Source organism: Mirounga angustirostris, unplaced genomic scaffold, assembly GCF_029215605.1.
Source record: "Mirounga angustirostris isolate CCGP_5_RB_7025 unplaced genomic scaffold, mMirAng1.0.hap1 SCAF_5, whole genome shotgun sequence".
NCBI classification, from domain to species: domain Eukaryota; kingdom Metazoa; phylum Chordata; class Mammalia; order Carnivora; family Phocidae; genus Mirounga; species Mirounga angustirostris.
In genome coordinates, this window is record NW_026991713.1 from 66,170,814 (window position 1) to 66,196,812 (window position 25,999).

The 25,999-nt window shown below is 39.2% G+C and overlaps 1 long non-coding RNA gene across 1 annotated transcript; it reads right to left on the reverse strand.

Annotated features, from left to right (window-relative positions):
- Nucleotides 1-1,317: 1,317 nt before the first annotated feature.
- Nucleotides 1,318-24,247, reverse strand: LOC135364335 (uncharacterized). Its single transcript, XR_010411215.1, has 3 exons — nucleotides 24,004-24,247; nucleotides 23,089-23,325; nucleotides 1,318-1,596 (listed from the first exon to the last, which is right to left on the reverse strand). It is a non-coding gene; the product is annotated as an uncharacterized LOC135364335 (long non-coding RNA).
- Nucleotides 24,248-25,999: the final 1,752 nt, after the last annotated feature.

The window sequence follows — 25,999 nt, forward strand, 5'->3', positions numbered from 1 at the left end:
AATTTTTTCATCCATCAAAGGGACCTACACACAAGGTTATTACACAATTTAAATGAAATCATACAGATAAACTAGCTGAAACTTAGTTAATAAATGTTACTTCCTTTTCTCGAAACAGCTATAAGTTAACCACTATTCTTCTCCAGTCATTAAAGAGTGACTCTTAATTTTTTCTTGGTCAGTCATTGTGTTTATTTATTTGCTCAATTGTTTATTTTCTGCCTCCTCCCACTAGGAGGTAAGCTCAAAGGGGACAAGTCCATTTTTGTCCTCATCCCCTTTTCATCCCCAGTTCCTAGTCCTAGTACAGGGCCTGACCTATAGTGACAATTAGAAAAAATTGACAAATGACATAAAAGATTTAAAAACTTCATAGGGAGAAATGAAAGTATTTTTCCTCACCATTTTTTTTTAGGAAAAGGTAATATTTTATTAATTCTTTTATCCTAAGTGGGTCCTATGTAAAGACTATGGTTATATTTATATTTTAATTTATGTATATATATATATATAGATACACACACATACACACATGTGAATCCAATATAGTGTATACTAATATAGTTATGTGTATACTAATACCTTATGTAAAATACTGTTATATATAGTATTATATACTAATAAGTATATATGTAATAAGTGTATATATGTACATTATACATGTAATTTATTATATGTGTAATAAACTATATTTAGATATCAAAATAAATTATGTACTAAATATGAGATACTGTTTGCCATTGGGGAGAGGTAAAGGAACAGGTACTCAAAGAGGAACAAGAAAAGCAAAACATTAATCCATAAATGTCTTATTTCTTCTATATTAAAAATGATAGACAAAGTAAAAAGGACAAAAAGTTAATTGAATAAGAGGGAGAAAAACTCAATGGGAAAGAGGCACTGATATGAAAGAAATAATCAGAAACTGACTCTGCCCTAACAACCTTATGAAGTAAATAGTCCTATTCCAAGTTTATGGATGGGGAAGCTGAGGCCAAGCAATGTGTTCGAGGTCAAGTAGGCAGCAAGCAGCAGGCCAGGTGGGGAAGTGAAGGCAGGGGGTGTTAGACACCAGCCTCCATTCCTGCCTCTGGGATTCAGCTTGATTCTGCAGCTGATCAGACTACCTCATCATTATTAGAGCAATGTCATTCTCTAAAGGACCAGGATCAATGAACATCTTCAGGCAAAAACTGGATTTGTGAATTGTTGCCCTGTGATAAATAAGATACTGGATTAGCCAGTTTTCACTCGATTATGGTCATTAATAACTCGAAAATCTCAGTTGCTTTTCAACAACAAAGTTTTATTTCTCAGTCCCATTTCATATGTTGGCTATGGCTCTGCTCCTGTTTCTTTATGCAGGATCCAAGCTGAAGGAGCAGCTTCTCTCCAGGACACACTGGACGTGGCAGGGGAGAGAAAATAGATGCCAAACTGCAATGGCCCTCGGTGTTTGCCAGAAACTCGTGCTCAGATGTGGCATACATCGCTTCCTCTCACTCCATGGGCCAAAGCAAATCACATGGCCCAGCATGATACCAATGACACCTGGAAGTAGACTCCTCCCAGAGAGAAGCACTGCAAATTGTATGGCTGTCAACAGACATGTGTAAAATTATTAAAAAGTGCAGTAAAATAACATAATAAAAGAAAGTGCAGTAAAAAATTAACAATAATACAATACTCCACAGATACCATGTTCTCTACTTTTGATAATCAACATGTAGAGTTTCTGTTTTCATTTCCAACAAACATCCTAACATTTTTTTTAAAAGATTTATTTATTTATTTTTAGAGAGGGTGGGTAGGGGCAGAGCAAGAGGGAGAGAGAGAGAATCTCCAGCAGACTCCCCACTGAGTGGGAGCCCCATGCAAGGCTTGATCCCACGACCCTGAGATCACGACCTAAGTCAAAATCAAAGGTCAGGGGCGCCTGGGTGGCTCAGTCGGTTAAGCATCTGCCTTCCGCTAAGGTCATGATCTCAGGGTCCTGGGATGGAGCCCCACCTTGGGCTCCCTGCTCAGAGGGGAGCCTGCTTCTCCCTCTCCCTCTGTTGCTCACTCTCTCTCTGTCATATAAATAAATACAATCTTTAAAAAAAAAAAATCAAGAGTCAGATGCTTAACCAACTGAGCCACCCAGGCGCCCCTAACACTTAACTTGTTATCATTTACATAAATTATTTCTTTCAGAGGTTTGGTTTTAGTATTTAAATACTAAAAAAGGTATTTAAATATTCCCTGAAGTTCCCAGAAAGTTCCCTGCCCTTTTCTGAGCGAAATGCAATAAATAATAAACAATCATGACCTGTTTTAATATTCTATGGTTCTTTCAAAAATTACAGCCACACCTAACTGATTTAAATATATTCTCTTAGATCCACAGATGTTAGTTGTGTAATAACGACATTTCAAAAGAAACAAGTGGCATAAGTGCCCAGACTGGGTTCATTTTGTTAAACAATGGTTTGGAATTTTCCTCTTGTGGGTGTTGAAGTCCAAGTGAAAGGAAATTCAATTAGAAGTGCCTACGCTTGATTTAATCCTCTTGTCTCCGTATTGCCATTCTTAATATTTTTGAACAAGTGATCTGCATTTTTGTTTTGCACAGGACTCCACAAATTGAATAGACAGTTATGCTCAAAACAGATGTTTCCTCCCCTGGAACAATTTCTCTGTGACTCCTTCAATAGACTCAGGCGCCTATCCCAGGTGCATTCATAAGGCCCTGTGATTATGGCCCTTGATACCCTACACTGAAATTTTTTTATATATTCTTTCCTTCTCATCTATGGGTTCCTTGAAAACAGAAACATTGACTATTTCATCATTGTATTTCCAGCATCTACTACCAAAAAAAAAATTTGATGAATAAATGATTATCAGACATGGGGAATATTTTCTTAAAATTCCCAATTCTGTGAAATTGTATTCTCCTGTGGAAAAGAAACCACTCAATCTGGCCATAGTCTTCTTCCTGTGCTTCTTGCCAGGTATTGCCACTGTGTGTGTGTGTGTGTGTGTGTGTGTGTACATATACCACATCTTCTTTATCCATTTATCCACTGATGGACACTTACGTTGTTTCCATGTCTTGGCTATTGTAAGTAATGCTGCTATAAAGATGAACTCCTTCAGCTTTTGTTTGTTCAGGAAAATCTTTATCTTTCCTTTGTTTCTGAAGGACAGCTTCTCCAGGTATAGAATTCTTGGTTGACAGTTATTTTGAATATTCATCCTATTCTTTCCCGGCCTGAAAAGTTTCTTTTGAGAAATACAGTCAACATGTAGCCACTTGTCTCCTCCTTCTCAGGCAGTCTGTCTTGGCCTCTGAGGTACAGGAGGTGCTTCAGTCTTATCCTTGTGTTCTAGGATTCTCTCAGTGGGTCTTGTTCTTGAATAGTTGGTAGTTGTTCTTCTTGTGAAGGGGAGTGAAGTCAGGAACGACCTATGTTGCCATCCTGGTGACAACAGTTCCTCCTACTTTGAATAAAAATAAACTGGAGTGGGGCCCCTGGGTGGCACGGTCAGTTAAGTGTTGGGCTCTTGGTGTTGGCTCAGATCATGATCTCATGGTCATGAGATCAAGCCCGGCATTGGGCTCGGCTCTCAGAGCCAAGTCTGCTTAAGACTCTCTCCCTCTCCCTTTGCCCCTCCCCTCATCTCTGAAATAAATAAAGAAATATTTAAAATAAATAAATAAACTGGAGTATGTGCCATTTGTTTTTTAAAAGTTCTGGGCAGCTAACCAAAAACCAAATTGGGAGAAATTACATAACATCAGCATTGCTTAGATGGAGGTGTGCATCATGGTAAAGCATGTAGGTCTGTTTGGGGTCCAAACATTCCTGAGTTTAAATTCTGACTCTGCTATTTACTCGGGTAAATACTTGGGTCATTTACTTAAACTTCTCTGGGTCCGTTTCCTCATTTTTTAAGAGGAGGTAATATCTGCCACCTCACAGGTTTGTTTAGGAGAACAATGAGAAGATACGGGTAGAGCACTTAGCACCGAGCCTGGGAAGCACAGGGAGCCCCCGGGGCAGCATGCACATCCCTCAAGTGGCTCAAATGCCTTTATTCCCAAACAGCCCAATACTCCCTGTTTTCCCTCCACCCCATCCATATGCTAGTCCCCTCATCACCTCCTCCAAATTAATCTCCAGGTATAGACTCAGTTAATCTCCAAACCACAATGGTCAATAAAATATCTTTAAAAAGGAATACCCTCAAGCCTTGGGTTTCTGTGGAACAATTCCTTTGGTAACAGAGGACTTTATATACTTTGAAAATATATGAATACATCAGGGTTGTCTCCCCTTGATATCAGTAAGTAATTCAAGGGGTCAAAAAAAAAAAGTCTTGCCTGCTTTACTAAGAAAGATATGGCGTCACTGGTAACTTTCTGATAAGAGGCAGCTTATATACAGCATGAATCTCCTAGACTCCACCCAGGGGAACTGTTCTCTGTGACATTTTTCCTTTCCAGTTGCTTTTAACATTCTTCATAAACAATATTTGACCAAAAAAAAAGCTCAACAGTAAAACTATTTTTTAAAAAACCTACATATCATCAGAAATGCTCATGTTATTTATTTCAGTCAATTGGGGTGCTTGAATCAAACCTGAAAGGAAAAGACTTTTTTTATAAAATACTGTACAAATAGAAAGTGATTTTGTTTGAAATGCCTCAGTGAACTGAAGTCCTGAGTCATGTTCAAATGCTACAGGAGGGGCCTCAACCTGAGGATCACAGATGGACCATCATCACATCCAGCAGAGGGCCAAAAATATGGGTATACCCACACAGGGACATTTTTTTGATTGCAGGAGCCATAGTTTTCATGAGATTTTCCAAAGGATCTTTAGTTCCACACTTGCTTCTCACGCCCCCCTCCAAAGTTAAGTGCAATCATTCTCAAGATGTTTGGTATCTTTTTTTTTTTTTTAAAGATTTTATTTATTTATTCATGAGAGACAGAGAGCAGAGGCAGAAGCAGGCTCCCTGCCGAGCAGGGAGCCCGATGCGGGACTCGATCCCGGGACTCCAGGATCATGACCTGAGCCGAAGGCAGTCGCTTAACCAACTGAGCCACCCAGGCGCCCCAAGATGTTTGGTATCTTGACTGAACTATATGTATCACATCTTTTGTAAATTGAATAGCCACTTCTAATGTCTATAAATTCAGATTTCTATTTTAGGACTTTTTTCATAAAGGCATCAGGTACATTTGGAAAATTTTAAGGTTAGAAAGAACACTTGACTCTAAATTGGTTCAATGCAATGTTTCCATGCAAACAGGGATGGGATTAAACCATTTCTCATCTTAAGGACTTAGTTATCTGGTTTGCTACTTACTTGAAGTGATACTTTTGAATCACCTTAGAAATGCCCTTGGCCAGGGCGCCTGGGTGGCTCAGCTGGTTAAGCGACTGCCTTCAGCTCAGGTCATGATCCTGGAGTCCCGGGATCGAGTCCCGCATCGGGCTCCCTGCTCAGCAGGGAGTCTGCTTCTCCCTCTGACCCTCCTCCCTCTCATGCTCTCTGTCTCTCATTCTCTCTCTCTCAAATAAATAAAAATAAAATCTTTAAAAAAAAAAAGAAATGCCCTTGGCCCTGAAATAATCAGCATGTAATACCTTTATAAAATACCGTTCACTGCAATGTTGTTTATAACATCAAAATGTGAAAAAAAAATTCAGTAAGTGATAGGATTTCCCAGTATAGATTACTACACAACATTTTTTTAAATGATGCTTTCAAAGGATTTTCACAGCATGGTAAATCTTAATAGGAGTAAAGTAAGCTTAAAACAAATGGAACAAAATTATATATATATATAAAGTATAAATATGTTGCAAAATTACCCATAATGTTTGTATCTGTATATATTTCACAAGATACATATGTTATTATAACTAGCCTGAAGGGACAGATAACAAAATGTTAAAGTGGTTATCTCTAGATGGTAGGATCATAGATTTGCTGCTTTTTGTCATTGGTGGTGGTGTTCTCTTCTTTTTTTTTTTTTTTTTAAGATTTTTGTCTATTTATTTGAGAGAGCATGAGCCATGGGGAGGGGCAGAGGGAGAAGCAGGCTCCCCGCTGAGCAGGGAGCCCGATGCGGGGCTCCAACCCAGAACCCTGAGATCATGACCTGAGCCAAAGTCAGAAGCTTAACTGACTGAGCCACCCAGGAGCCCCGTGTTCTCTGTAACTGTTGCTGTCGTCTTTTTTTAAAAAACAATACTTTTTTATTCCTGGTTATCAAACAACCATAAAATATTTAGATAGTGCAGAAAGACACCAGTTAAAAAGAGAAAATCACTTACAGTCCCGACACTGGAAAATGCTACAATTAACATTTTGATGTAACCCTCCTGAGTATTTCCACACAGGTCCCCCATACTCTCACACTCATGCGCAAACACACATACACACGCTAAGGAAAGAGAATTGTACATACATGATCTTTATAGTCTGTTTTTTTTTAAACTAATACACCATTTCTTAGAGCAGTTTTAGGTTTACAGAAACACTGAACAGAAAGTAAGAACTGAGAGTTCTGAGTATATATATTCATTCCTCACCCTTCACCACCCAGTTCCCCTATAATGAACATCTTGCATTGGTGTGGTACATTTGTTACAACCGATGGACCAATATTTATTATTATTATTTTTATTTATTGTTATTATTATTAACAACTAATGTTTACCTTAGGATTCACTTTTCTATGGGTTTTACCAAATGCATTAGGTATCATACAGAATAGCTGTCCTGTCCTGAAAGTCCCCTGTGCTCCATCAATTCGTCCCTCCCTTAATTTCCCCCAGCCCCCAGCAACCCCTGGTCTTTTTACTGTCTCCAAGGTTTAGCTTCTTCTAGAATGTCATAGAATGTCATACAGTTAGAATGACACATTATGTAGCCTTTTGGACTAGCTTCTTTCCCTTAGCAACATGCACTGATGGTTCCTCTGGGTCTTTTCTCTTTTCCTGATGTGATAGCTCATTTTTTTTTCTTTTTCTTTTTTTTTTTTAAGATTTTATTTATTTGTCAGAGAGAGCACACGCACAAGCAGGGGGAGCGGCAGGCAGAGGGAGAAGCAGGGAGCCCGACGCAGGACTCCATCCCAGGACCCCAGGATCATGACCTAAGCCAAAGGCCGATGCTTAACCAACTGAGCCGCCCAGGTGTCCTGATAGCTCATTTCTTTTTATCACTAAATAATATATCATTGTCTGGATATACCACACAGTTTACTTATCTATCCACCTACTGAAGAATTGGTTGTTTACAATTGTGGGCAATTATAAATAAAGCCGCTATAAATATCCATGTGCAGGTTTTTGTGTGGACATTAGTCTTCAACTCCTTTGGATAAATACCAAGAACTGCGACTACTGGTAAGACTATGTTTGTTTGGTTTTGTAAGAAACTGCCAAACTGTCTTCCAAAATGACTGTTGTAGTCTGCTTTTTAATTAGCAATTTATTGTAGACATCCTTTCATATAAATAAATATGTCCATACAGTCCATAGATACTGTAGCTTAGCCTTTCTCCTATTTATGGGCATCGAGTTCACTTCCAGGTTTTTACTATTGCAAGCTAGACTGACGTCAACATTTTTATATCTACATCTTTGATTCCTTGTTCAATTATATCTGGAAAATAATCTGAAAAAAATGTAAAGGCGTGAACATATTTAGTTTTGATGAATGGCTATACAAACGTGCATTCCCTTGAGTACTAACTGAGAATGCGATACCGCCTTTGCCTCTCAGAGTTAGTCCTCCTCAACCTCACCAACCCAGCTGGTAGGAAAGTGCATCTCAGTGTTGTTCTGGCTTATCTTTTATTGATTACTCCCAAGATTAAACATGTTTTTACTTTTGTTGGCGATTTGTATTTCTTTCTTTGTGAATTATGTTCATATTCTTTTTACTTTTGCTACTGGAGTCTGCAAGAGAAATTTTTTGTTGTTGTTTTCTAAAACTCTTTGTATACCTTATTTCTGGTTTCTAGCAGGCAGTTGACTAGAATGTGCATTATTAACAGTTCCTAAGAGCAAAGGGAAAGAGACATTACCACATGAAATGTATACACTACCCTCGGAAAGCGTGAAAAAATTAGAATAAGGAGATACAGTGTTTCTGTGATATGTGTTGTATTTCAAAAAATTTTAACTTTTGTGGGTGGTGATTTTGATTTTTGTTTATTTTGTTTTATTTTTGCCATATTAAACTTCTATGGTCAGATTTGTGGGCCATTCGTTTGTGTTTTGTGGCCCTGTTATCACACTTTCAAAGGCTGCTCTAGTCACAGGGTATGAGTATAAAAATATTTACTTTAAGCATCATCTAGCAGTTTAATGTGTGGTTTTTTTTAAATTTTTTTAATGTGTGTTTTTTAACATTACAATCTTTTATCCATTTGCAATCTCTGTCTATGTAAACTACGATCCCAGCGTTTCTTTTCCCCCAAAATGGCTAGCGAGTTGTCTGTCCCAGCACCATTTATAAAAAGTCCATCTTTGGGGCCACTTTATCACATGCTAAATCTCCATATATATTTGGGGCAATCTCTGAACTCAGCATTTTGTTCCATCCTTCCGTGGCTTTTTGGATCTAGTGCCACACTGTTTTAATTACTGTAGTTTTAATATCCCAGATAACCTCCTGACTCACCTCCTGCAAGTCTTTACTCCAATACCACCTTCTCTGTGAGAGTTGTCCTGAGCACCCTACTTACAACCACAACTTCTGGCTACCTCCACCTTGCCCTTCACCCTCCCACTATCGAGTCCCTTCTTGGTTTCATTCTTCTCCTGAACACACATCACCATCTGACATCCTACATTTTTTACTTACTGTCTGCATCTCTAAACTAAGTTCCACAAGAACAGGGATTTTGGTCTGTTTTATGCACTTCTGCATCCCCAGTGCCTAGAACACTGCCAAGCACAGAGTAGATCCTCAAAAACAGTTGTTGAATGAATGAATATCGGGTAGAGAAAAACCATCCTATATACAGCCACTACCTTTTTTTGAGAATTCACCAGCCCTTTTTACACGATGATTCTTCCATGAAATGCAGAATTGATTTGGCCAACTAAAAAAGAAAAATCCATTGGATTTTGATAAGATTAATGTTGAATAGAGAGATTATTTTAGAAAGAACTGAAAACTTTATAGCATTGAATTCTTCCAAGTAAGAACCAGTTATTTTTCTTTTTTTTTCAAGTCTTCTTTTATGTCCCTCAGTATACTTTAATAATTTTCTTCATAAAGGCCCTATGTATTTCATATTACAATGGTTCCTAATCATTTGTGATTTTGGTTTGTTTTTTAAAGATTTTATCTATTTATTTGAGAGAGAGAGCACACGAGTCGGGGGGAGGGCAAAGGAGAGGGAGAAGCAGACTCCCCCACTAAGCAGGGAGCCTGACTCAGGGCTCTATTCCAGGACCCTGGGATCATGACCTGAGCCGAAGGCAAACGTTTAAGGGACTGAGCCACCCAGGCACCCCCATTTCTGATGTTTTTGTTACTATTCACTTATTCAATAAATGTTTATTATTGTTTACTATGTACCAGGCACAGTTCTAGGAGCTAGGGAAGCAGCAGTAAGCAAGATGGTGTCTGCCCTTGTGGGGTTCCTGTTCTAGTGAAAATGGAACTCTTTTTTCCCCTTACATTTTTTAATTTGGGGTATAAAAGAAAGCTATTGAATTTTGTGCATTTACTTTAACCTGTCTTCTTACTAAATTCTCTTGTTGCTTCTAAAAGTATTATGATGGATTTTCCGGCTTTACCAAACAAATAATCAAATCCCCTGCACATAGCGATAATTTTGTATCTCCTTTCCAAGGGTATGCATCTCTGGTTCATTTTTCTCCTTTTATCCATTAGCACAATGAAGTTTTCCAATAGTCCCTGTATTTACTCACACTTGAATTTCTGGAAATTAACTCTATTTTTACAGTAAAAAAAAAAAAAAGCCATAAATTTTTTTTAATCTTTAGGCCTGTATAATATACCAGAAATTTTAATTTAGATGAATCAAATATCTGATATGATACAACTGACATCCATTGTATGCAACTGGTGTAAAGGTCATTTTGAGAAAATCTTAATTTTCTTTCTCTTTGCTGGCAGATTGTTGATGTAAAATTGATAAAAAAGAAAAAAAGATTGAAGGTGGTTTATGTTTAGGTGGCTAATTAATTTATCGAATCAGCTACTGCTGAATCTAAATGGTTTTTAAATAAAACATAAAACCATGTTTCTCCATTGAAAGTTAGAAAATATAAATCTACTTTTTTTATATCACTTGCTATTTACTAATTCCTTGTACTAACATTGCAATAGCCAAAGATTTCATTTGCGTATCTAACCACATTGAAATAAGGCTACACGAGTAAAGCTTTATGTCACATTTATAAACTAAGATTTTCTGGGGAGGTACAGTTGTCCTAATAAAATAAAAGAGATTCAGGGCCAGGATACAGTGCCTATTTCTACAGCTGAAGAAAAGGAGTCTTGCCCCTGCTCACACTGTAGGTCACGGAGCTCAGACTCAAACTCTGATTTTCTGTTACCCACCAAATGTTCTTTCTACATGCTCCTCTTTTCACTTGGCATTATTCATGTAATTAGAAACACTCAAATGTGTTTCCTCACCTACTTAGAAAATTTTCTCAACTGTTACCATTGCATATTATTTTAGTAGGAAGTTATTTCTTTTTTTTTTTTAGATTTTATTTATTTATTTGAGAGAGAGAGACAGTGAGTGATAGAGATAGCGAGAGAGAGCACAAGCGGGGAGGAGAGGGAGAAGCGGGCTCCATCCCAGGACCCTGGGATCATGACCTGAGCCGAAGGCAGACGCTTAACCAACTGAGCCACCCAGGCGCCCCAGGAAGTTATTTCTTGTAAAATTCACATGCAGCTTTTGATTTTATGGCACTCTTTTCCTGGAGGTTCAAATGATGAATGTAGTTTGAAAAGAGTAAATTCTTACAACAGCCCTGTGTATGGTGGAAACAGAAATGATGAGTCTTCTATGATATAAATCAACATTCTAATCGTTAAAAAATAGATGCATTCATTCATAAGTGTCACAAAATACTCCAAACTGAGTAGGAAGGCATATCTGAGTGCAACTGATAACAGCCAAGCCTGAAGAGGAAGCGCAACAGCCCATTACAAGCTATTGAAAAATTCCATTAAAAAAAAAAAGAACAGAAAAGAAAAAAGACATACGGCAGGAAATTCCTAACCAGTAGTGTAATCTCTTACATAAATGTGCTGGCAGATAAATGGATTTTTATGATTTTGCTTACGCCCTCTGCTTATTGCCCCTTTAGATATGTCACCTTGCAGATGTATTATAACTTCACTCTAGCCCTATTTAATGTTCAGATTCAATAAATTGTAGGTTCATCTTAATCCCTTCAAGAGACTCTTGGCCTTTAGCCCAAAAGTGGGGGAAGGGGTCAGTAAACTAAAATACCAAAAGAAACTTGCTATAAGTCCCAGGAAAAGCATTATATTCAGGACTCAATACCCTAATTTACAATTATCATACATAAGGAACTAGGCAGCAGAAATTTGAATGTACTAATTAAGCCCACAGCTATAGAACTATAAACATGGCAATGAGAATAAAGAGCCAAAAAACAAATGACATAAATATGTGCTAAGCTTCATGCATATGTTAAACACTGACCGGATGTTTTACCTACGTTATCTCATTTCATTTTTATAGCAATACTGCATGCAAAATAACTATTGTGCTCATTCAAAGATCAAAAAACTGAATTTCTAAAAGATGAAGTTATATAATCCATGCCCTCTCACTTCCTAGGCAGGCCTAGATTTAGTCATTCCTGGCTCTACCACTTTCTGCCTACACAACCCTGGATGAGTCTTGAACCTCTGTGAGCCTCCCTCTCCTCACTTGTTAAATGAGAGGGGATGAGACCCACTCAGCACCTCAGGAGGCTACCTCGAAAACACTAAACTGCAAAACAAAGCAGAGGGGTAGTTACTACTATGGACACTAGCAAATGATAGTTAAGCTAAAAAGAGAAAATGATGGGAATTGATTTCCAAACTATTTTCTCGGATACTTTGTTTTCAAAATGCTTGATTATGCAATACTGTGCTGTGTTTTCCAGGCAAGGTCTTTTGGGTTGAGTATCAATGAATCATTTCCTTCATATTCAGATGAAAGATATGCCTGGATAGGTCAGGTTCCCACCCTGCTTTATCTTAACAGTCCATACATTGCAGGTAAGCAAACAATTAGTATTGTTAAGAATTTCACTTATGGGAGTCTAAGATTCCCTCTCTACAGATATTTCCAGCATAAAAGACAAGGACTATTGTATTGGGCCATTGACCTACTGACTCTTGGTCTACTATGACAAGCTCTAGGCCAGCAAAGTGAGAGAGGCAAGAGAACTAAATCCAGAGTTTTCCATTTTCCTTGTCAACCAAATTCAGTTTTCATATTAAATCCTGTGTGGATCTACAAGATAAAAAACAGACAATAAAAGTAATATTTTATTAGAATGTTTTATCAGTCCAAATTTGTCACGTGTTTAATATAAGATTAATAAACTGAGAACAATGAGTTTTAAGGAACACAAAAAATTTGAAATTATAGGTTATTCATGGTAGTGATACAGATCTTAACCTCAGTATCCAAATGTCTGATTTTGTTGTTTGGTTTTTACTTAAGTGAGATAAGCCTGATTCACAAGATTGCATACAAGAACAGTTTTTGTTGGCTGGTTGTTTTGTTTTGTTGTTGTGGTTGACTGTAGATTTGGTTGTTTTGTTTGTGTTCATATTTAATAGCTTATATTGCTTTTCAGCTAAGCAGTTTGCCAGACTTTGCTGGAAACTATGCACCTAAGTAAGTTAAGCTACCCATACAACTTATCATCAATAATTTAATATTGTTCTGCAAGTATGTGCAGATAAAGTGATTGCTTAGCTGGAGAACTTGAGAGAATCAGCTGAACAACTATTACAAACAATGAAAAAATCCAGTATAATAAAAAACATAATATGGAAAATCAGTAGTCTTCATACATATAAACAGCAACCAGAAGATATAATAGAAGGAATCACTACCCCCCAAAATTAATAAAAAGATAAAAACTCCTCAAGATAAACTTAAGAGTCATTTTTTAAAAGACTGAAACAAAAATATTATTTTTTTTGGTTTAAAAGACTCAGCATCTTAAGATGTCAGTTCTTACAAAGTGAATTTATAAATATTGTGCATCCCACTCCCAAAATTATTAGAAGGATTTTTTTTTTTCAATCTAGACAAGTTGATTTTAAGGTTTTGGTATAAAACTAAATGAGCAATAAGAGCCAGGAAAAAAGCATTTAGGGAAAGATAAAAAGAAGAATTAGGAAGGACTGATCATACCAATTATTAAAGAGGGAGAATAGAAAGGCGGGAAGGACACGAGGTGAAAATGTAAGCCTATATAATTTCTTCTGTCTGCATTGAATGTCTCAGAAGAAATCGGCTATATTGGTTGGCTCCATAGATGTCTTTTGCACTATTTTAAAATTTTGTATCATATTCACATCTAAACCATCTAAAAATTAAAAGATAAAACAATTTTAACATGTAGATGTTAATTGGATAAATATAATAATAACTTTCTGTTCTATCAAACCAAGGGAAACATATCAATTGCATTTAAATGTCTGGAATCCATTTATGTGTAGTAGGTTTACTATCTTAATCAGAGATTAGTTATGCCTTTGTAACAGAAAATAGCTTGTAATATGGTATATTTTAAAAATTTCATCCTAGGGCGCCTGGGTGGCTCAGATGGTTAAGCGTCTGCCTTCGGCTCAGGTCATGATCCCAGGGTCCTGGGATCGAGTCCCACATCAGGCTCCCTGCTCCTTGGGAGCCTGTTTCTCCCTCTGCCTCTCTCTCTCTCTCTCTGTCTCTCATGAATAAATAAATAAAATCTTAAAAAAATAATAATAATAAAAAATAAAAATTTCATCCTAGAATCTAGGACAGTCAAGGCTTCCAAAACCATTTAACATTAAGCCTTAGTATTCAGAATAGTTATTTAAAAAAAAAAAAAGGAAAAAGAAAACTACCTGTTTCTATAACTGCTACCTAGGAGATACATTAAAATACAATTTCTAATACAAATGTATTACTTTTCTCCTCCTTTCCACCTCACTAGTATACAAATGTCTTGTTAGAGACTTAATGGAATAAATGAGTAATTATCTTATAACTAGTTCTTAGTCTTGAATTTCAGCCAAATTTCAGTGATACTAGGAGGCATAAAATCTATTAAAACCCTTAATATTGTTCCTGGTACATAGTCAAGAAATATTTGTTGAATAAACACTAACTACTAAAGATATTTGGTAAGTTGTCTTTGGGGATCCTAATGCCATTAAATGGATTTTAAAACTATGCTGATTAGACTTTTTTCAGGTGCAATTGATATTTTTTAAATTCCACTTTGAAAAGTTGAAATCACAGGAATTAGTACCAAAATAATATCAATACAAAGTAACCAGAAAAGAAAACAAAGCCCATATTTTCCAATATATATAGCAAAAGTATTCTAATTGTTCTCCTATGATCATTTGGTCATTCAAGATCCCTGAAATGTATTATTATCAAAAGACACATCATTCCTTGCAGCATTATAATAGTAGTAGCAAAAGTCTGAACACAATCTAAATATCCAGCAGTAGAGAACTGGTTTTGAACAAATTCTAGTACCTTCCTGTAACGGAATACTACATAGCTATTTAAAAAAATAAGTTAGGTTTCTATGTGCTGGTGTAAAACAAACAAGATATTCTGCTAACTTTGTTAAAAGCACAGACCTGAGCAAGGGGCCCCGGGTTCTCAAGTCAGTGGGTAACGCTGGAAATGCACACAGTTCAAACATCGTCCCTGGAAGATCCCTTGGAGTAGTGCCAGCTTGGAGGCTCACAAACCCTCTCTCAGCAAAGCCTCACACCCTCTCTCAGTAAATCCTGCATTGAGCTGGTTTCCTTTGGCACCAAAAGGCATTTTAGCTCCTCAGTGACACATCAGATGAAGCTGGCTTCCACGTAGGGGCCATGTTGTGCGATAAACACAGTCTTTAAAAGCTAGCCTCTCTTCAGCCATAAACAGTAAGGAAGTCCAGCAGTATGCAACAACGTGGACGAATCTTGAGGGCATTATACTAAGCAAAATAAGCCAGTCACAGAGGGACAAATGCTGCATGATTCCACTTAGAGGAAGTCTCTAAAGTAGTCAAATTCATAGAAGTAAGGAATGGTCGTTGCCCAGGGCAGCGAGGAGGGAAAGGAAGAGTCACTAGTGACCGGGTGTAAAGTTTCAGTGATGCAAGAGGAGGAAGGTCTAGAGATGCGCTGTACAACAGGGCACCTGTACTTAACAATATTGTATTGTGCCCATTAAAATCTGTTGAGAGGGTAGATCTCATATGAAGTGTCCTTACCACAGTCCGATAGAAAGAAAAAGTTAGCCTCACCCTCAGCTCAGGCTGTGCAAACTCGGAGGGTGAGCCCAGCTGAAGGAGCAGGAGGTGGGCGTGTCTATCTACTGCTCCCTCATCGAGTGACATGGCCGGGGTGATCAGCGGCACTGATTCTCTCCTGCTTCGGTTTCTTTGTTTTGTTTCGTGTTTACTAGTATCGTGTTTGTTGCCGACTACATGCAATTGATTTTTTTCCACTTCAGATATTTGCAGTTGATCTAATAAATCAAGTTCACTTATACCACACCTCCTCTGTAAAATTCTCCCACTTATATAAAATAATTAAAGTACACATATCCACATCTATACTTACCTGTACATTTAATCTAGAGGGATCGAGAAACTGGAAATGCAGGTTACTTGTGCCAAGAAAAACAGGGGACCTGAAGAACTGGAGTCCAAAGGATAATTTTTTGTATATTTTTGTATTATTTGAATGTTTTACCATGTATAGCGTTACTTTAAAAAAAAAAAAACCTACAAGTGAAAATACTGTGTTTAAAAATGCACACAATATCTAAGGGTGTAAGAAGATTTAAGATTTAAGCATAGACTGAATAACTATTAACCTCCTGCTAATAACAACTTACTCCTCTACCCCAATTCTTAACTTTTCAGGGGCTCGTAGAATTTTTGGAAATTTGATAAGAACTAAAGCCCCCTTCCCAGTAGAATACAGATAGATACACACACATAAATCCATGAGGTTCATGAACTCTAGATGCAAAGCTGTTATACCACAACATCCATCTGGGATTCTTGCCAAAAATGTTTAACCTGAATCTACCCATGAAGAAATAATCAAATAAATCCAACATAGAGGACATTCTTCAAGATAACCATCCTAAATTCTTCAAAGATTCAGTGTCATGAAACAAAGCAAAACAAAAATATAAATCCAAAGAGTCAAAGAGACACAGCAACTAAATGGAATGTGGGAACCCTGATCAAATCATGAATTGGGGAGGGAAAAAATATCTGTAAAAGACATATTTAGGACCACTAGGGAAATTTACATATGGATTCTATATTGGATGATATTATAGAATCACTGTATATTTCAAGGGTGTGATCATGCCTGTTATACTGAGATGCAAAATGTCAAGAGGCCTGCAACCTACTTTTATGGTTCAAAAAAATACACACACAAATCGTGCAAATGAATGTGACAAAATGTTAACAATTGATAAATCTATGTAAAGGGTATATGGGTACTCATTGTACTATTTTTCTAACTTTCTATAAATCCGAAATTTTTCAATTTAAAAAAATCGAAGGTGGGGGGGGCACCTGGGTGGCTCAGTCGTTAAGCGTCTGCCTTCGGCTCAGGTCATGATCCCAGGGTGCTGGGATCAAGCCCCGCGTCTGGCTCTCTGCTCGGCTGGAAGCCTGCTTCTCCCTCTCCCACTCCCTCTGCTAGTGTTCCCTCTCTAGCTATGTCTCTCTCTGTCAAATAAATAAATAAAATCTTAAAAAAAAAAATCAAAGGGGTGGCACCTGGCTGGCTCAGTCAGTAGAGCATGCAACTCTTGATCTCAGGGTCGTGAATTCAAAGCCCCACATTGGGTGTAGACTGTCCTTAAAAATAAAATAAAATAGGGGCTCCTGGGTGGCTCATTCCATTAAGCATCTGCCTTAGGGTCTGGTCATGGTCTCGGGGTCCTGGGATCGAGCCCCGAGCCAGGGCTCCCCGCTCAGCAGGGAGCCTGTTTCTCCCTCTCCCTCTGCCCCTCCCCCAGCTCATGCACACCCTCTCTCCCTCAAATAAATAAATAATCTTTAAAATAAAATAAAAAGTTAAAGATAAAAATACAAAAAAATTGAAGGGAAAAATTCCCTTCACTCTCTTCTAACACACCACCACCACCAAATTTCCCCTTCCCTCCTTCTTATCCATTTGACTTTCCATCTCCAACCTTCTTGCCAAAATGGATTGTCAGAGCTGTTCAAGAAATCTAGCACTTGACTCATTTTTTCCAAAAGTATTATGAAACAGAGACAATGTCTCAACCGGAGCCCACGCTTCCTTTGCCTTTGTCTCTCTCGGCTCAACCTGTGAGCGTGGCGAAGTCAGGAACTACGCTCTTGGCGAAGTCAGGAACTGCGCTCTTGGCGAAGTCAGGAACTGCGCTCTTCTCATCTTTATCACCCTTGTGTTGAAGCACAATAAGGGAAGGCAATAAACATGAACTGAACTGAGCCTCTGGACCAGTTCACTGATCTCCAGTACCTATTATGTTATCCTTTAGTACAGTTGGTAACAGAGTGCATGAGAAGATGAAAAAAAATTGCTGACACCAGATCATTAAAATGAACTTCTAGGGTTGCCTCTCCTATGAGTATGGATGCAGAGAGCCATGCTTCTGGGAGCTTTGTGGCACGTTAGCAAGAACATGGAAATACAAAGCAGGCCTGAAGTAGAACAAAGGTAAGGTTTTTGCACTGCCATCTGTGCCCACGGCTGGCTCGATCCGACCTCCACCTGTTAGCTTTTTATTCCCTAATACTGTCCCATTTTCTGTGCTGATGGGGCTGCAGAGCCTGTCATTGGCAACACAGCACCATCCTACTTTAGAGTAAATAAAACTATTTCAAGCAAACTGGAATCTAAATGACAGAAAGTGCCACAGATGGAACACACTGGGAATGCTGCATTGTTCATAGTCCCCACGGCCTGGGAATGGAGTGACTCCAAAATGCTGGCAGTGGACCCAAGCTGACTATCACCATGCATTCGTAGAACAAGCCAACGGAATCGTATTCATCTTTGGGAATAAGAAGAAGCTCCTTTATTCTCTGTTACAACAAGAATCAAATCTATCCGATGTGATCAGTGTTTACTTTTTTTCTTTAGAGAGGGGGAGGGGGAGAGGGAGAGGGAGAGAGAATCTCAAGCAGACTCCCCACTGAGCACAGAGCCCAATGTGGGGCTCCATCTCACGTCCCTGAGATCATGACCTGAGCCAAAATCAAGAGTCAGATGCTCAACCAACTGCACCACCCAGGTGCCCCCCAAAAAAGCTTCCCTCTTAACTGCACTCAATGCCCATTATTTTTCCTTCTCCTATACTTTCTTTTCTCTTCAGAGATGTCTCTAGAAAGGAAACACATGGCCCTCAACCAGTTGACCTTTAAATTCTGCAGAACTCTCCGAAATATATTTTGTTTACGGTAAGCTTTAAGAGACCCAAGGCAGCCTCTTTAGGAAAGTCATGATGATTGGTTAAAAAACAAAATTAAATGTAAATAAAAGTATTGCTTAGCATATCAGGAATGGCAAAAGTAGGTCTGAGGACTTTTTCTGGAAGAACCTAAGGCTAACACTATGTTACCTGGCTTTAGGATATTGCTTATTGTTTTTACAACCAAGCACTGCCTTATTTCCTGTTCTCCTTTTTTATCTATTAGTCCAAGAAGACATCAGAGGAGAATAAAAGAGGGAAAAGGGTTTATGAAAACAGAAAATGGAAGGCCATTTCTTTCCAAGTAGTGATCAGGCAAGACCAACCCCCTGAAATTCCTAGGAGATCTAGATCTACCAACGCAGGAGGTCTATTCTGCCTAGCTCTGGACAAAACACGTATAATTGCCCCACACTGGTGTGTGACCTGTTGTGTCACCTACCCCTAATTACACAGTGGATCCTACCTCCTGCGCTTCCTCTCCCAATCACTACTATCAGTTGTTCTGGGCCCAGGAGATCAGATATTCAGATTTACCATCTCCAGCTCCCCGCTAATACCAGAACTCTTAGCCTGGCTAAAGGAAGGAAAACAGTGGCCTACCTTTCACTGCTGAATAGTTTCAGCCCTGACTTCTTTCTGATTTGAGAGTCCAATAAAACCTAATCTCTTGATAAAGCTTTAAAAAAAATAAATGAAGGGTCGCCTGGGTGGCTCAGTTGGTTAAGCATCTGCCTTCGGCTCAGGTCATGATCTCAGGGTCCTGGGATCAAGCTCCACGTTGGGTTCTCTGCTCAGCAGGGAGTCTGCTTCTCCCTCTCCCTCTGCCCTCCCCCCTGCTAATGTTCTCTCTCTCTCTCTCAAATAAATAAAATCTTTAATGAACAAGCAAACAAATAAACAAAGACGTTTATAATGGCAGAGCACACTGGCTCGAGACAGGGGTTAGGAACTGGGACAAATAATTGGTGATGTAAAATAGCTTCCCTATCCTAGCCTCTTTTGTATCCTCAGGTCCTTTCTTCTGCATCTACCTGCCCTCTCCTCCTTTTTAAAAAATTTTATTTTAATTCTAGTATAGTTAACATACAGTGTTAGATTAGTTTCGGGTGTACAATATAGTGATTCAACAATTCCATACATCCATCTATTTTTAACTTTTTAAACTTTTTAACTTTTTGAGGAACCTCCATACTGTTTTCCAGAGTGGCTGCACCAGCTTGCATTCCCACCAACAGTGTAGGAGGGTTCCTTTTTCTCCACATCCTCACCAACACCTGTCGTTTCTTGTGTTTTTAATTTTAGCCATTCTGACAGGTGTGAGGTGATACCTCATTGTGGTTTTGATTTGTATTTCCCTGATGATGAGTGATGTTGTGCATCTTTTCATGTGTCTGTTGGCCAGCTGGATGTCTCCTTTGGAAAAATGTCTGTTCATGTCTTCTGTCCATTTTTTTAATTGGTTTATTTGGTTTTGGGGTGTTAAGTTGTATCAGTTCTTTACATATTTTGGATATCAGCCCTTTATCCAATATGTCATTTGCAAATATCTTCTCCCATTCAGTAGGCTGTCTTAGTTTTGTTGATGCTTTCCTTTGCTGTCCAGGATCTTTTTATTTTGATGTAGTCACAATAATTTATTTTTGCGTTTGTTTCCCTTGCCTCAGAAGACTTATCTAGAAAAATGGTATTTGCCCTCTCCCTTTTTTCTCTTCCTTTTGACCTCTTCCCTACACTATCCTACTGTCAGTTAGTGACTGCCAAAGGCACCTGATTGCTAAATTATTTGTCTTCTGGAGTCAAGACTATGAGCTCCCTTCTCCTTTTCACTCATTTGTCAGCTGAGCGGCCAGCAAGAAGGTTTAGCCCAAATTAGTACACAGTGATCCACTAGCTCCCTGAGCTCTGGTGTTTATTGAGCAACGCTCTGTACCAGGTGCAAGGGAAGAGAAGAAAGCCTGTCCTTTCTGCAAGAAGCCTGTGTCCCAACAGAGGAAAACAAACATACAAATAACTAAGTCTAACACAAAAGAGAATCACAGAGATGAAAATACAGTGGGGAAAGTGATCAGATACTAACGAACAGTGATTTCACCAATCCCTACCAGATTATACTGCAGAAAAAAAATTTTTTCGGGGCACCTGTGTGGCTCGGTTGTTAAACATCTGCCTTAGCTCAGGTCATGATCCCAGGGTCCTGGGATTAAGCCTCGCATTGGGCTCCCTGCTCAGTGGGGAGTCTGCTTCTCCCTCTCCCCCTTCCCCTGTTCGTGTTCCCTCTCTTGCTGTCTCTCTCTGTGTTAAATAAATAAAATCTTTAAAAAAAAAAAAAAAGAAAAAAGTTTTTTCTAAAAACCCTCAAACAGACAAAAGTGCAAAACAAAGACTTGTTGGATGTCATACAAAGACATCTTCAACCTCAAAAAGCACCTCTCCTCCCAAATTTTTGCAAGGGGCGAGGCATTGCATGGTACAAATGCTTACGCTTTACCAGAAAAGGAACTACATAGATAGAAGACCAGGGTAACTTCTTGTAATGTTATGTTCCCACCTGTAGGGACTCTTATACAAGATAAGCATTTATTTTGCTGCAAGATGCTACAAATAAAGCTGCTTAAGTTGAGTCGCACAGTGCAGACAAGCAAAGCCCCCAGGTCTACACAACATAAGGAGGGGGAGCGGGATGTCCCACTGGTAGGTTATTCCCCTTCCTTTCTTTTCGTTATCCGGGGAATTAAGGGAGTTCACAGAGAGTGGGCCTGAGTGAGTAATAAATATAAACATTTTCTAGTGTTGGGTAATAGGACACATGGAAAGGGCAGGACCACTGGGAGAAGACAGGAATGCAGGAGGGAGAAGGGCACCAGTCAGAGGCAGCATCTGAGGCCCCAGAGGCCCTGCCTATAAATAATTGCTTTTCCCCACGTCCTCTCACATCTTCCCGAAGTTAGAGTCAGATTCCTGGCCAAAGGCTACATCGCACTCCTGCACTCTTGTGTTGTCCTTTCCCAAAAGGCGCCATTCTGACATTCCCGTAATGCAGTGGGGTGGGGGCTGTCTGTGACCAGCAGGGATTTGGGAGGGGTCTGGGAGGCCAGTGCCCCCTTGTACGATTCCTGCCTCCCATTTGCCAGCCTTTTGAATCTCTGTGCTCGCGCTTCCTCATCTGGAAAATGGGGACAGTGATGATGATGATGATAACTATCAATCATAATATAGACACAGTGCTAAGTGCTTACGTGCATTACTCATGTACTCTTCAGAGAAAAACTTTGAGTCAGTATTAATCATTATTATAAGTAATAATAACACTTCCTCCTTTGCAGATGAAGAAGTTGCAACTCTGAGAGGGGTTAATTAACTTACCCAAGGTCTAACCTCACTGCCTGAACACTTGATTCCTTGTACTTTTGTGACAATACCTGTCTAAACAGGGTATTGAAGGGGTTAACATTAATGTACATGGACACCAATTAATGCTATTGTCATTATTTTGGGTGCTATTGCTGTAGACGGTGATATTGTTTTTGTTGCTTTTCTCTTTCCAGATGCTGAGAGTTCTGAAGTCTATTAAGCACAAATCATCAACCTCTACACTGGCAAGTCCAAACTAATGCCTTGGGGACATTTTCGAGCACCAAGAAACAAAACCAATATACCTGTTAGGTGTTTCACTGTTAAGGTATGTCTACTGAGGATGAATGAGAGATCAAAAGACAGGGAAATGGGCTTCAGTACTAGTATTTCAACTTACTACCTAACATGGTCCCCAATGCTTATGTTTTCAAAAAGCTCAGAATGACAAAATGGAATGGACACTGTTCTTACACGTTTCACTTAAATTTCCTAAGTTAAAATAATGTATCATATGCTAACTTTTGACTACCCAAACTGTACTATTGCTCCATCCTTATCTTTTAATTCACTTTTCATTATCATGAAATAACTATGATAAAGGTTTAAACCTCTGACGTGCTAACATGCCAGTCAGATTAAACACAGCAAGCATTTGGCATACACCTAGAGACTTCCTTAAGTAAAATAAAATTATTGCATTTCATCACTTCCTTCTTCTTGCCAACTAATGTCCCCGTGTCTGAAAGGGTCATTTTCAAGGCACATATCGATTTATAATAGTGTATTCACTGTCTTCCTTCCTCTGGCACAATGTCTGTGACCTTGACCATTTCAGGACAGATAGAATAGTGCCATCAACATATGTCGATGAAGCTCCAGACATCTCATAAGAGAGTTCATAGTTATTAAAGCAATAAAGAGTGACAAGGAGAGGTCTATACTATAATACTGCCTGTCAAGAGAAAAATGTCACACTTACCATAAAGTACCCAGAGGCATAATTAGGGGTAGAAAGAGGAATGATTTCTTGAACACAGTAATGAGGGGCTAGGGTAAAACATGGCAGCAAGGGAAGATGCCTTCTGCCCAACACGCCTGAGTGGAATCTCCGTCCACAACAAAGGGTCCAGATAAAAGTGATGATTCCACATCCAAAACGTGAAGCACCAGTGAATGCCCAAGTTAGCAGCACATGAAGACGTGCCAGTAAGAATTTCTGTGAAGAAATAAGATGTTCTAAATTGTCTAACTTTTCCCAACGGCATCAATATGAAAACTAAAATAATGAATCCTCCCAAGCACCTTCTAAGAACATTAAAGGAATTTAAACGTCACAGTTCCTGAATGCTCATACCCATAAACATAAATCCAAACACCCCATAGAGCTATAAATAAATTCTGCCTGAAGGTCTCCTTCCTGTTCACATATGTCTCCATAAAATCTGGTAGGATCTCCTCCCTTTTACCCTAGCCTTTATCCTTGCCGTTCCTGTCTGTCAGGGACAGGAGGTAAAAAAAAAAAAAGACACAAATAAAATGGGCTCCAGATGCTTGTTCAGTTAACTGAAAAAGTCAGCTTACTTAGGACCAAAAAAAAAAACAAAAAACAAAAAACCAAAGTACCTCTGTAACCCAGCATTAAGTGCTTATGGCATTTCAGGGCCCCAGGCGAGTTTTGTGTCTCCTCAGCTGTCCTTCCAGTTCATTGTAAGATTCCGGGGCGCATGGCTGTAGACAGGGAGGGTCTCGACAGCAGCCCCACACCCTCTATCCTGGTCCTCGGCCCTTCTTTTCATGGCCGAGGGGAGCCCGGGGCAAGTCGACATCACCCCCTCTCCTGTGTTAGCAGCAGCTTCAAAGATGGAACAGCTTGTTTCCAAGTGACTTTTCTCACCTTCCAGAAAAATCATCTGTTCCTCACTTTTGCTATCAGTCTCATTCACCTGTCAGCACCCACTCCTATCCCAGCTCCTCCACTTCTCAGCTGTGGGACCTCTCTGGGCCTCAGTTTCCCCATCTGCAGAAGGAGGATAGCCACGGTGTCTACTGCTGCGGAGTCAGTTAAGTAGGTCTGTGTAGGGAATGTGCTTAGAACCGTCCCTAGGACACAGTCAGTACCAAGTCATTACTCTAGCTTCTTTTTATTTTTTTTAAATTTTATTTTATTATTAGTCACCATACATTACATCATTAGTTTTTGATGTAGTGTTCCATGACTCATCGTTTGCATATAACACCCAGTGCTCCATGCAGCATGTGCCCTCCTTAATACCCATCACCAGGCTAACCAATCCCCCTTCCCCACCCCCAGAACCCTGTTTGTTTCTCAGAGTCCATAGTCTCTCATGGTTCATCTCCCCCTCCGATTCCCCCCCTTCATTTTTCCCTTCCTTCTCCTAATGTCCTCCATGCTATTCCTTATGTTCCACAAATAAGTGAAACCATACGATAATTGACTTTCTCTGCTTGACTTATTTCACTTAGCATAATCTCCTCCAGTCCGATCCATGTTGAGGCAAAAGTTGTGTATTCATCCTTTCTGATGGCTGACATCACTCTAGCTTCTAGTACTCTCACCAGTGGGAGTAGCAGCGACTAGCAGGAGTAATGGTAGTATTCTCTGTCACCAACACAAGGGACCCCAGTGCTGTTATCTTTCCCTCTTTAGATTAGGTGGAGGGTGAATAGTTCAGCCCCCCCCCCCCCTTAAGAGTCTGACTTAGAACAAAGCCTACTGCCAGTGTTCTGGGACCTTTACCGGAAGGTTTTCATTTTCTCTTGATAGGAGGCACTGTCTGTTGAAAGCATCCTTGCCACCTCTCTAGTATTAACAACTACCAAACGTGACTAGAGAATCATAAACATGTCAGTGATTTGGTTCCAGGGGTTTACATCATGATGGAAATAGTCAAGGTCACAAACAATAGGATTGAAGGAAGACAGCACCTCCATGATACCAAAGCCCATGGGGACCTTTTAGGATTTTCATCCTCTATACCACCTGGGTTTGATGGATCAATTGTTCCCTGACTACATTTTGTATTTTGAATAACGCTCCAGTTTATGGGATTGAATCAGGGTGATAACAGCAAATGGCAGAAAAATAGTGGTCTAAAATCATTCCCAAACCCAAACCTCTTCTCTCAGAATGAAGTCTAGGGCTGTGGCAAATAGACTGGCACATCATTTGCTTCTTCTGCCCCAAATTTCTAGTAACACTCAGAGGCTGGGGTTTTAAAATATTTTACCTGAGGCTTAAAATAATAATAGATCCAATCGCTTAAATCCTTTTTTGTTCATCCAATATTTGAAATTTTTATAAGCTCTAAAATAATATGCTCTGATCACTGAAAATTTCATTTTATGGGATCCTATAATTTCAACACATGTCTTAACCTAATTTATTCTTGTTTCACCTTAAATCTAGAGGGATCCTGGCACCAGCCAAAGTAGACGTGGTCAGAGTCACTGACATAGACTGACTTACTTAGCCATTGTACACATTCTTCACTGTAGGAGGGGAGATGTGTTCAGAAATGAGTAACTGAAAATGATAATAAACGAATAATATTATACTATGAAATTTTCTTTCAAAATTAAATATGTCCTTACCTTGCTGTGGATGGACTAAAATGGTCAGAAGACAATGTCTCCTGGTGGTGGATTGATCCACGGGCAACTGTTCTCAACCCATGGTCCCCACTAGAGGGATTCAGACAACTGCCTGTGGATGGTGAGAGAGGGTCATGTCTACCACTGCCTCAAATCAACACATCCAAAACCCAAAAGACTATACAATGGGCTCTTCACTCAAGTCCAAGTGTCGTAACCCATCTCATACAGTGATGTAATCCATTCTGTACAACATCAAAGTGTGGCAAGGAATCGCG